This window comes from Perca fluviatilis, chromosome 18 (genome assembly GCF_010015445.1).
Source record: "Perca fluviatilis chromosome 18, GENO_Pfluv_1.0, whole genome shotgun sequence".
NCBI lineage: Eukaryota > Metazoa > Chordata > Actinopteri > Perciformes > Percidae > Perca > Perca fluviatilis.
The window spans coordinates 5,206,849-5,218,610 of NC_053129.1; positions in this window are offsets into that span (position 1 = coordinate 5,206,849).

Sequence of the window (11,762 nt, forward strand, 5' to 3'; positions counted from 1 at the left end):
ATATAAAGAAGTATGTCTTATGTCTTAATTCACTTTAATTGGATTTCAATCTATAATATCCAGGATGACATATGATTCCATTTTACTAACTGATGTTTTTGATCATTGTACCAGGGTCGGTTTACAAGCAGCTCTTTTGAACCTCTGACAGTTTGTCATACACTGGACCCGTTCCGTGGCGTCCAAGGTCGCCTTCCAAAACATAAGACATGCGTTTTTATTTTTCATTACCGCAATAGCTATTAAAAGATAAAGATTTCTAATAAACTGCTACAGAAGAGTACTAACCCAGAAGTAGGCCAGACCACAGAGCAGCCTGAGGCAGAAAGTACTTGAGCAAGGTACGGTTGAACGTTGGGCTAAAGTACACGTTGGGATCACCCTCTTTTTCAACTCTTCCCTCTTAATAACATCCTCAAAATGTTGGAATTTATTCTAGCAAAAAATATAACCAATATTTCTTTAGTCATGGATCTTATAAAATCATGTAAACATCTACATTAAATGTCCTGACAAAGCCAACTCTTCCTTATCTGGAGAAAGGCAAACATTTGCAATTGGCCGAGTGGTTGCATACCACAAAGTCTTGCGCCACAATGGCTGTGTCATCAATGCCACATTGTCCATTTTCTGAAGGCACTGATTAACACCTCATCCATCTTTTCAAGTGTGGCCTGTGTCATTCGACCAAACACATGCATGGCCAGATGGTATTGTCTTGAGGCACTTGGGCCGCGACTGGAGGACTCAGCACCTGTGGACTAACGGTATTTGGGCCACTGTACCGAGTTTGACTGGAGGACGCTGTGTATAAGTTTTGAAACCAACCGTTCGACCTAACCAGACTGTAAGGAATGATGAATGCTGGCTGGTAATCCTAAGGATACTGTATGTAAGTTTTGAAGCCAAGCTTTAAAAAAGGACATTTAACCAGACTGAAAATACATGATAAAATGCTGGCTGGTCAGTTTACATTTGTTAACAGCTAAGCTAGACTGAAAGAACATGAGGGATATGGACTGTTCAGCTCATAGTCTGTTTATTGCTCCAATTAAATTGGTCTGTTTTTCACACAGCTTAGTCCAGAAATTGTTTGAAGGGGTTTATAATATTGTTCATGTTTAAAGGTCCCATGACATGGTGCTCTTTGGATGCTTTCATATGGGCCTTAGTGGTCCCCTAATACTGTATCTGAAGTCTCTTTCCCATAATTCAGCCTTGGTGCAGAATTACAGCCACTAGAGCCAGTCCAACAATGAGCTTTCCTTAGTATGTGCAATTTCTGTGTCGGTAGCTATTGAGGAGGAGAGATGGGGGGCAAGGTGGAGGTTGGTGGTGTGGCCTTGACCAACTGCCACTTTGCTTGTTTGAAAGCCATGGTGTCTCTCTCTTTCTTATGGGCAGGCCAAATTCTCTGGGCGGGCAAAGCAGATAAAGGGGAGGTAATCTGGCTCCTTATGACCTCATAAGGAGCAAGATTCCAGATCGGCCCATCTGAGCTTTCATTTTCTATTGGGCTATCTACACAGACTTTTAGTCACAAACCGAGCAGAGCTAAATTATTTGCTAAAAATAATGCACAGAGTGAGGCAAGATTACTATTTTAATGGTTGTAAACCAAGCAAATTGCTAGCTCTGAAATTAAAACAAAGCGAGTCCAGAGCTACTACCAACAGCATCCACACGGACCAAGGTATCTCAACGAATCCTAAAGATATCACCGCCACTTTTCAATCCTTTTACTCAAAAATTTTATGAATCCTCCTGCAATCAGGATCCGACACAGTGCCAAAAGTTCCTAAAAGAGCTAAACCTGCCTCTGGGTCAACCTATTACGTTAGAGGAACTCAAATCAGCATTAAAAACTGTTAAGAAAGAGAAAACACCGGGGTTGGATGGAATTCCATCAGAACGTTTACTACAGTACTTTGACACAATAGGACCTATCATTTTACAAACTTTAACCTCGGCCATCTTTATTTATTATAATAAATAAAGAAGAAAGAATAAATCTAACCTTCTTCTGTTGAACAACAGCTATTGGTGACACAATACCAACCCAAAGCAAAATTACATATTTGGGCATCACCATTCATGCATCACTACAGCGACTTGTCCAGGAAAACTATGAATCTATACTAAGTAGTGTTCAAAGGGATCTAGCCAATTGGTCTGCGCTGCCGGCATTGCTGTGGTTAAAATGAACATAGTTCCTCTTGTGAATTTCTTAAGTACAATGATCCCCCCATCAATACATTTCTGGAAGAAACTCAATACCGTAATTTGGCAGTATATTTGGAGTAAAACAACCCAGGCTAAAATACTCTACCCTGCAACGTACCGCAAACATGGGAGGCCTGGCCCTCGCTAACCTTAAAGTGTACCACAGAGCCTTTCAGCTACGGGCCCTCAGAGTGTAGATGGACCCCTCATCTACAGTGCCATGGAGAGAAATAGAGCAAAACCTCACTGGAAGTCTAAGACTGAAGACCTTGCCTTCTCAGGTGTGTGTCCAAAAAAAGTGTATGCTAGCCCTATGGCCCTATTATCACCAACTGACAGAGGTATTTATACTTTAGACCAGTTATTCAATGGGGAAGGTATGTTAAGTTTTGAAGTCCTGAGAGCTAGCTTTAAGGTCCCTAGGACATCCTTCTTCCTTTATCTTCGCCTAAGATCAGCCCTAAAATGTTATGGACTACCATGGGGGAACAGAGATGCACCCAATCATTAAATGGCTTGTTGATTCTCCTGTGAGAAGATTAGTGTCCAGGATTTATGTTAAACTGATGCAAGTATCCGTAGGAGAACTCCCAATAGTAAAGAAATGGGAAAGAGCTGAGCTCGGAGGGGAACGTAATTAATTGGGAGACAGTTTAGGGCGTTTCTCACTGTTCCAAGAACCCAAATCACCAGCAGATCCACTTCAGCATATGCCATAGGACATATTGGACGCCTCAGAAGAGATAAGTTTCTAAAGCCATTCCTATTCCCTATTGCACGTTCTGCCAACCTGAACAAACTGCTTTTCTGCACATGGTCTGGGAGTGTGAACAAGTGCATGAGTTTTGGAATAAAACATCAATAATATCTGATGTGATTGGATGTCGACCTCCTACTGACCCGATTGTTTTGTTACTTAATGATGACTCTAAATTACACCTACTTGGGAGACAGAAAATTTGGCTAGCCGGATCAACTGCGACCAAAACAATTATAGCTCAGCACTGGCTCCCTGTTCATTTGCGCTGATTTCTGTTTTTGTTTGTTTTTGTTTTCTCAAGACTGCAGAGGGTGAGGGGGTTGGGAGAGAGTTGTTGTTCTTGTCCAGTTGTATTTGTCTGTTCTGTATTTTCAAAAAATAGAAAAATAATAAAAAGTTGATCTTAAAAAAAGAAATAATGAGCATATTGATGGATAGCAATGACTCACTGTTTCCAGCAGGGGTCCTTTGCACTTTTCATGACGTGACTCTAACAGCGATGCAAAATTGGTAGCCACATAGAATCCTCCTGTCCTTGTCCTGTCACAATCATATAATATCTGCAGAGCAGTTCCTGAAGGCTCACTCGGCAGAAATTATAGGACAGTGATTTAAGTAGTAAGATAGAGCCATCACAAATAAGCATAACTGGCCTTTTCTTTACTTTCTTTCCATGGAGTTTTGAGTGTGTAACAAATGACCCTTGGAAATACGACACAGATGCTGTGGTATGGTAAATTGTCAAGTATGTGGCCACAGGGATAAGGGAGGATCCTTTTGATGGATGTCTTACAACCATTTCGTAGACATAAAAGGGTGCAGTTTCTCCTTTTTCTTTATGCACGATGCTCCCTGTTGCATCTATATACACGTCTTCCTAGCATTGTTCATGGAAGATGTTGACAGTTTTGTCCGACCAAAGCATTATGCCTTTGGGGTGCAGTATTATTTTCTGAATAACTGAATCCTCAGATCCCTGCTCTTCCTCTTGCATCATTTGAAGACTAATCATTTCCTTTTTGTGTCTTCTGTTTTTTGCCTACTATTATATGCCAGTGTTTTCATGACACCGGTCTTTGGTACCTCATCCCGACATCCAGATGCCACAACATTGTCCTCCAACTTATCTAGTTTTTCGAGGCAGTGTTGTGGTGAGGGCTTTATCTATGGCATCCCTTTCATCTGCACACACAGGCCGTCTTTTGAGTTGCTCGCAGTGGTGCCACACTTTGTCTCCACTGAAGGACACTATTGCCTTAAGTGACTCGTCTCGAACAGTTACCTGAACTTTGACAGGGCAGTCATCAAAAAGGCAATAGCCAGAACACACAAATAGTGGGGCATTTCTTGTGGACCCAATCGTCCGGACATGGTGATCCTTAAATGCAAAACTGCATTAAGGATGCACACTCCGTATACCTTTTGCTATAACCACTGTCCAGTTCAATGTTTTAAAACGCCGTTTAAGTTGTGTCCTTAATTTTTTCCATTCTTTTTCGTGAATGAAAAAAAAGAAACAGGGTTGCTTGGGCAATTCATGCGTAAAGAATTGTTCCTCTTCACCTGATGATGATGATGATGATGTTGTCGTTGAATAACTGAACTGCAAAACACAATGAAATTTAATCAGAATAAGTCTTAAAGTTTATGTATTATTTGTTTCATATCAGCCATGTCATTATTGACCATCACAATATTTACCTGTGGAGATTCCTCTGGAGGTGGGGCTGCCTGTGCATCTGGCAGATGTTCTTCAGGTGTTGTTGTATGTGCATCTGGCAGACGTTCCTCAGATGCTGTGGTTTCCGCATCTGGCAGATGTTCCTCAAGTGTTGTTGTATGTGAATCTAGCAGATGTTCATCAGATGCTGTGGTTTGTGCATCTGACTGAGGGGGCCAAAGGTGTGGCTTCCTGTGCATCTGGGGGATGGGGTCATTGTCTTCATCCAGCACATGCACAGGGCTCAATGGCTGAGTTGTAATCTGCACAGCACATTAAAAAAAACATTTACATAGTAATTGATGTATTCTGTTCTTTTTGTGTCGATAATAGGCATGCTTTAGCCTCTTCCTATTAAGCGGGATATTTGAAATTCCCAGATCCTGGCAGGCCTCACCCCAGAAAGTTTTCTCATCGTTACTTCCTCGAAGTTGAGATGCAGCCTACAGCTTTTCAATCACTAAAGCAATATCCATGGCTTTTATGGAAATGGCTCTGGGCATAATACGGCCGTCTGCGAAGGCGAATCTCTTCAGAAGGCCGCGCAGGTCGGCCAAGGCGGAGTCCCTCTGGAAGCCGAGCAGGCGAAGGGACAGCTGGGCTGGGGCCAGGCGACTGTTCAGCCGGGCTGGAGTCAGCCAACCAGACAACGGGAACATAGGTCGACAGGGGTGCCGACAGGACACGAGGGGCAGAAGTGGGTCTGACCAACAACAAAGGCAAAGTCTCTGGGGGGCAGGACAAGGGCAAAGTCTCAGGGGTGGTATTCAGGGGCGCCAGAGACCGGCAAAATCACTGGGACGGTCTCAGGGGCGCCGGAGACCGGCAAAGTCTCTGTGGGAACGGTCATAGCCGGTTCAGGCCGGCTGCTAGTCAGCCGGGGATCAGAGCGGCTGCTAGCCAGCCGGGGATCTGGGGGGCTGCTACACAGCCGGGACTCTGGGACACTGGATAGCTTGGAGACACTAGACAGCTCAGGGTCACTGGAGAGCCTGGGGACGCTTGACAGCTCAGGGACAGGGAACGGGGACCCTGGAAAACTTGGGGACACTAGGGAGCCCGGGGACACTGGACAATTCTGGAAAACTGACTGACCAAGTTGCAGGCTGGGTGCCAACTGGCAGCAGGGGTTGCTGACTGCTAGCAGGCTTGAAAGAAGATGGCCTGCTAGCATGTTGGGGTGATGGCTCACAGCTAGGAGTTTCCAAGAAGTCCTGAATCCACTCCGGCAGGGAGCTCCTGAGCCAGAGTCGAGTGGAAACTCGACAGCGAGCAGACCGAAGAACTGTCTCCCAACCTTTAGCAAATCTCCACTCCCCAACAGCACAAATAAGCCTACATGTTAGGTCACAAAGTTCGTCCTCAAATGACTCTGCTGGGTCCATAGTGGTCAGATCATTATGTTACGAAGTGCAGGGAATGGTGGACCCTAAATGCAGATAGCGACAGGCAGGCGTTTAGTTGCTTGAAGATTTATTTGCGAGAAAAACAAAGTTCATGCAAAAAAGACTCCAGAACAAAAGCAAGCAAAAACTCAGTCCAAAAGTAGAACAGGAAATCCAAAACCCAAACACAGAGACCTGCAGGGAATACTGACAGGAATGAACAAACTAGCAGGAACAAACGCAAAACAATCTGACACAGGACAAGGGGAAGACAAAGACAAAATACACAGGATAACGAGGTAACAAGAGGCAGGTGACACAAGCGCTGGGAAACAGGTGAGAAACATCAGGCAATCACAAGGGTAACGAGGTAACAAGAGGCAGGTGACACAAGCGCTGGGAAACATCAGGCAATCACAAGGGCGGGACAGGAAGTAAAACTAGACAAGACAGCACAGAAAACCAGACTATCACAATAAAACAGGAAACAGAGCAAAAATACAAAAAACACCACCACAATAAGACAAAACACAGAACAAAAAGCCAAACCCATAACAGATCCTATGTGTGTTTGTTTTTTTATTTGATTATTGCACAGCTAATGCTTGCTATTGCTCAGTTATAGTATAAATCAGAAATCTTCAATAGGGGGTCCAGGATCCCTAGGGGGTCCTCAGAGTTACTGCAGGGGGGGGCACAAAAATATTGTTAAATAATTTTTCTTCTTTTTCAAAAATTAAAACGTCTTAACATGAAGCCAACACATTATTAGAAAATATAAATCAGCATATTTAAAAAAAAATATGTATATATTGATAGGCTTACTGGCCTATAGGTAAGGTAGTCACCAAGGTAGCCATCCATAGATCCAATTCATCATAAGGATTATGTGTGCCACATGTATGTTAGCTTTCCAAGATTAAAATTTAGTTTGTAGGCAAATTGGCAACGGCACCGTCATTGACAATGGAGTCGGTGTTTTTTTTTTCTCCTTTTTTTTTTATTTACTTACCCTTTCCGTGCGGTCATACAGCAACTTAGTCATATTTCACAAAAACTCAACACATGGTGTCATTGTTTCGTAGTTAAAGTAATTATTTTCACCTAAAATCCCAAGTAACCGTGCGCAAGCAGTTACAGTAGCCTATATCGTGTTATCTCTTTGACATTGTAGTTGACTTCGCTCATTGTATGTTTGGCTTAAATTATTTTATGCATCTTAGGAGTTGTAGTTGATTTGTCTATGTTTGGCTATGATAATTTTATCAGAGAAACAAATATGTTCCATCACAGTGTTGTTGTACCTTTCCTCTAACTGTAAATAAAACCAGAACTCTTTATTCATTTATTTCAATAAACAGCTTTCATATTTGCAAATGCGGATCACCAAGCCTATGGAGCAGTGTTATGATTTTCTCAAAGTTCTGTAGCAAATAATTTTAAGCAGTACAAATGTTTGGTTTGGGTTTAGTCACAGCAGGGGCGGACTGGGACAAAAATTCAGCCCTGGCACTGTAGTCACACCAGCCCACATTACCAGGCGGACACCCACGGACACGTGCATTCACTAATTACAATTATGTACAGATGGTGAAATTATAGAAGTACGTAAGAAGTACCTTATGTAACAGGTTTTTAAACATTTAATGTAAATAACTGGCAAACTGTGTGTGATGGTGAGTGGAAGGTAGAGGACCCAAATGCAGATAGAGGCAGGCAGGCAGGAGATGGTTGTAACTCAAGGATTTAATTTCAAGAAAAAACTAACCAAGCCCCGCAGGGAGAGATCCAAAAACCTAAGGATACAAAATGCTGAAGCTGATTTCACAATAAAACAGGAAACAAACCAGAATACACAATACAAACAAGACAGGAACAGAACAAAATACAAGTCATAACACCAAACCATAACAGAACCCCCCCCCTCAAGGGACGAATCCCAGACGTCCCAAGGAAACAGAACAGAAAAAGCAAACACCCCAGGGGTGAGGGGTGGGGGGCGAGAGAGTCTGGGGGAAATAGAGAGTCCATGGGGGGAAAAAAAGTCACTGGAGGTAGGGGACAGAGGGCACTAGGGCACGTGGGCACAGGGAACCAGGGGGCAGCAGCGAAGGCAGCCGGCGGCCGGAGACAAAAGCAGAAGCCCTCAGGTGAACGGCAACGAAGGCCAAAGCCTTCAGATGGCCGGCGCCGAGGGCAGAATCCTTCAGGCGGCCGAACTGGACGTCGAGAGTTCTTGGGTGGCCGTCGCCGCATACGCATCCCTTCGGGCGGCCGAACAGGGGAAGGAGCAGCAGTGCTGGCACCAGGCGACGGGTCAGCTGGTCTGGAGTCAGCCAACCCAGCAACAGGGACAGACGTCGGCAGGGCTGCTGACAGGACACGAGGGGCAGGAGTGGGCCTGACTGCCAAGGGCAAAGTCTCTGGGGGGCAGGACAGGGGCAAAGCCTCCAGGGTGGTCTCAGGGGCGGTCTCATGGGCGCCGGAGAAACCGGTCTCAGGGGAGCTGCTAGCCAGCCGGGGCTCAGAGAGGCTGCTAGTTAGCCGGGAGTCAGGGGAGCTAGTAGCTAGATGGGGATCTGGAACACAGCACAACCTAGGAACACAAGGAAGCTCGGGGGCACTAGGAGGCTCGGGGACACTAGAAGGCTCGGGTGCACTAGGAGGCTTGGGGACACTAGGAAGCCTGGGGATACTAGGAAGGCTTTTAGCTAGCCGGGGCTCAGGGAGGCTACTAGCTGGCCTGGATTCAAGGGGGCTGCTAGCTAGCCTGGATTCAGGGAGGTTGCTAGCTAGCCAGGGCTCAGAGAGGCTGCTAGCTAGCCGGGGCTCAGAGAGGTTGCTAGCTAGCCCAGGGTCAGGAGAGCTGCATGTCAGCCCAGGGTCAGCAGAGCTGCACGTCAGCTCGGGAACAGAAGGGTTGCACGTCTCTGGTGGACAGACAAGATCAACGTAGGGGAGGCCAAACTCCCTGGCAGTCGCCTGCCATCGAACCTCCATGATGTGTTTGGCCAAACTGGGGTTCTTTTGATGCAACCCCCGAAACATGCCCAGCAACTTCCACCCATCAAAGTCCAAAGGGTAAAAAAAAGGCTCAAAGTTCCTCACTGCTGGGTCCATGCTGGTCAGATCGTTCTGTGATGGTGAGTGGAAGGTAGAGGACCCAAATGCAGATAGAGGCAGGCAGGCAGAAGATGGTTGTAACGCAAGGATTTAATTTCAACAAAAAACGGCAGTACAGAGACTGGAAAACTAACCAAGCCCTGCAGGGAGAGATCCAAAAACATAAGGATATACAGTGCCTTGCGAAAGTATTCGGCCCCCTTGAACGTTTCGACCTTTTGCCACATTTCAGGCCTCAAACATAAAGATATAAAACTGTAATTTTTTGTGAAGAATCAACAACAAGTGGGTCCCATATATGAAGTGGAACGAAATTCATTGGATATTTCAAACTTTTTTAATAAATAAAAAACTGAAAAAGTGGGAGGTAGAAATTATTCAGCCCCTTTACTTTCAGTGCAGCAAACTCTCTCCAGAAGTTCAGTGAGGATCTCTGAATGATTCAATGTTGACCTAAATGACTAATGATGATAAATAGAATCCAGCTGTGTGTAATCAAGTCTCCGTATAAATGCACCTGCTCTGTGATAGTCTCAGAGGTCCGTGTAAAGCGCAAAGAGCATCATGAAGAACAAGGAACACACCAGGCAGGTCCGAGATACTGTTGTGGGAAGTTTAAAGCCGGTTGGATACAAAAAGATTTCCCAAGCTTTAAACATCCCAAGGAGCACTGTGCAAGCGATAATATTGAAATGGAAGGAGTATCAGACCACTACAAATCTACGAAGACCCGGCCGTCCCTCTAAACTTTCAGCTCATACAATGAGAAGACTGATCAGAGATGCAGCCAAGAGGCCCATGATCACTCTGGATGAACTGCAGAGATCTACAGCTGAGGTGGGAGACTCTGTCCATAGGACAACAATCAGTCGTATACTGCACAAATCTGGCCTTTATGGAAGAGTGGCAAGAAGAAAGCCATTTCTTAAAGATATCCATAAAAAGTGTCGTTTAAAGTTTGCCAAAAGCCACCTGGGAGACAAACCAAACATGTGGAAGAAGGTGCTGTGGTCAGATGAAACCAAAATCGAACTTTTGGCAACAATGCAAAACGTTATGTTTGGCGTAAAAAGCAACACAGCTCATCACCCTGAACACACCATCCCCACTGTCAAACATGGTGGTGGCAGCATCATGGTTTGGGCCTGCTTTTCTTCAGCAGGGACAGGGAAAATGGTTAAAATTGATGGGAAGATGGATGGAGCCAAATACAGGACCATTCTGGAAGAAAACCTGATGGAGTCTGCAAAAGACCTGAGACTGGGACGGAGATTTGTCTTCCAACAAGACATTGATCCAAAACCTAAAGCAAAATCTACAATGGAATGGTTCACAAATAAACATATCCAGGTGTTAGAATGGCCAAGTCAAAGTCCAGACCTGAATTCAATCGAGAATCTGTGGAAAGAACTGAAAACTGCTGTTCACAAACGCTCTCCATCCAACCTCACTGAGCTCGAGCTGTTTTGCAAGGAGGAATGGGCAAAAATGTCAGTCTCTCGATGTGCAAAACTGATAGAGACATACCCCAAGCGACTTAACAGCTGTAATCGCGCAGCAAAAGGTGGCGCTACAAAGTATTAACTTAAGGGGGCTGAATAATTTTGCACGCCCAATATTTCAGTTTTTTATTTGTTTAAAAGGTTTGAAATATCCAATAAATTTCGTTCCACTTCATGATTGTGTCCCACTTGTTGTTGATTCTTCACAAAAAATTACAGTTTTATATCTTTATGTTTGAGGCCTGAAATGTGGCAAAAGGTCGAAAAGTTCAAGGGGGCCGAATACTTTCGCAAGGCACTGTATAATGCTGAAACTGATTTCACAATAAAACAGGAAACAAACCAGAATACACAATACAAACAAGACAGGAACAGAACAAAATACAAGGCATAACACCAAACCATAACACAGTGCTTAAAAAAAAAAGGGCTTTAAAATGTTTTTATGGCTGTCTGTGATTATACTTCAGGGTTTTTCCTTGCTCGGGATTGGCCTTTGGGGGAACACATGAAGCGGGGGGTCTGGCCTCCCCCAGGAAATTTTGAGGGTAAAAGACTTCAATTCCTGCATTCTGATACATTCTTGGGCACCAATTTATGGTAAAAACGTCTATATTTATGGCAAGGAAATCACAAAATTCTGGTGGCAGGTAACAATTTAAAATATAAAATAATGGAATATTATTATAGTCAATAGTGCAGTAAGGGGGCTTTCACATCCGGGACATGGGCCGGATACGACAACACTTTACCCCAAGGTCCAGTTGTTTAATTAGCATGAACAGGGCTTCATGGTCACTTTTTTTCCCCAAGGAGCATGTTTTGCTTCCAAGTTCAAAAATGTAGGATTGACTTACAGAGGCTACTGCTTTTACTGCTAAATTGTGCAATAACACAATCATGTTATGGATACAAAACATTATGAAGTGTAATGTTTTCTACATTCTATTGATCAAAAATGATCAGTGATGTTTGAGACTATAGTGTAATGGACCACCACAGTTCATGCATACATGTAAACCGCAGATTAATTGCAGAGTTTAACCTAC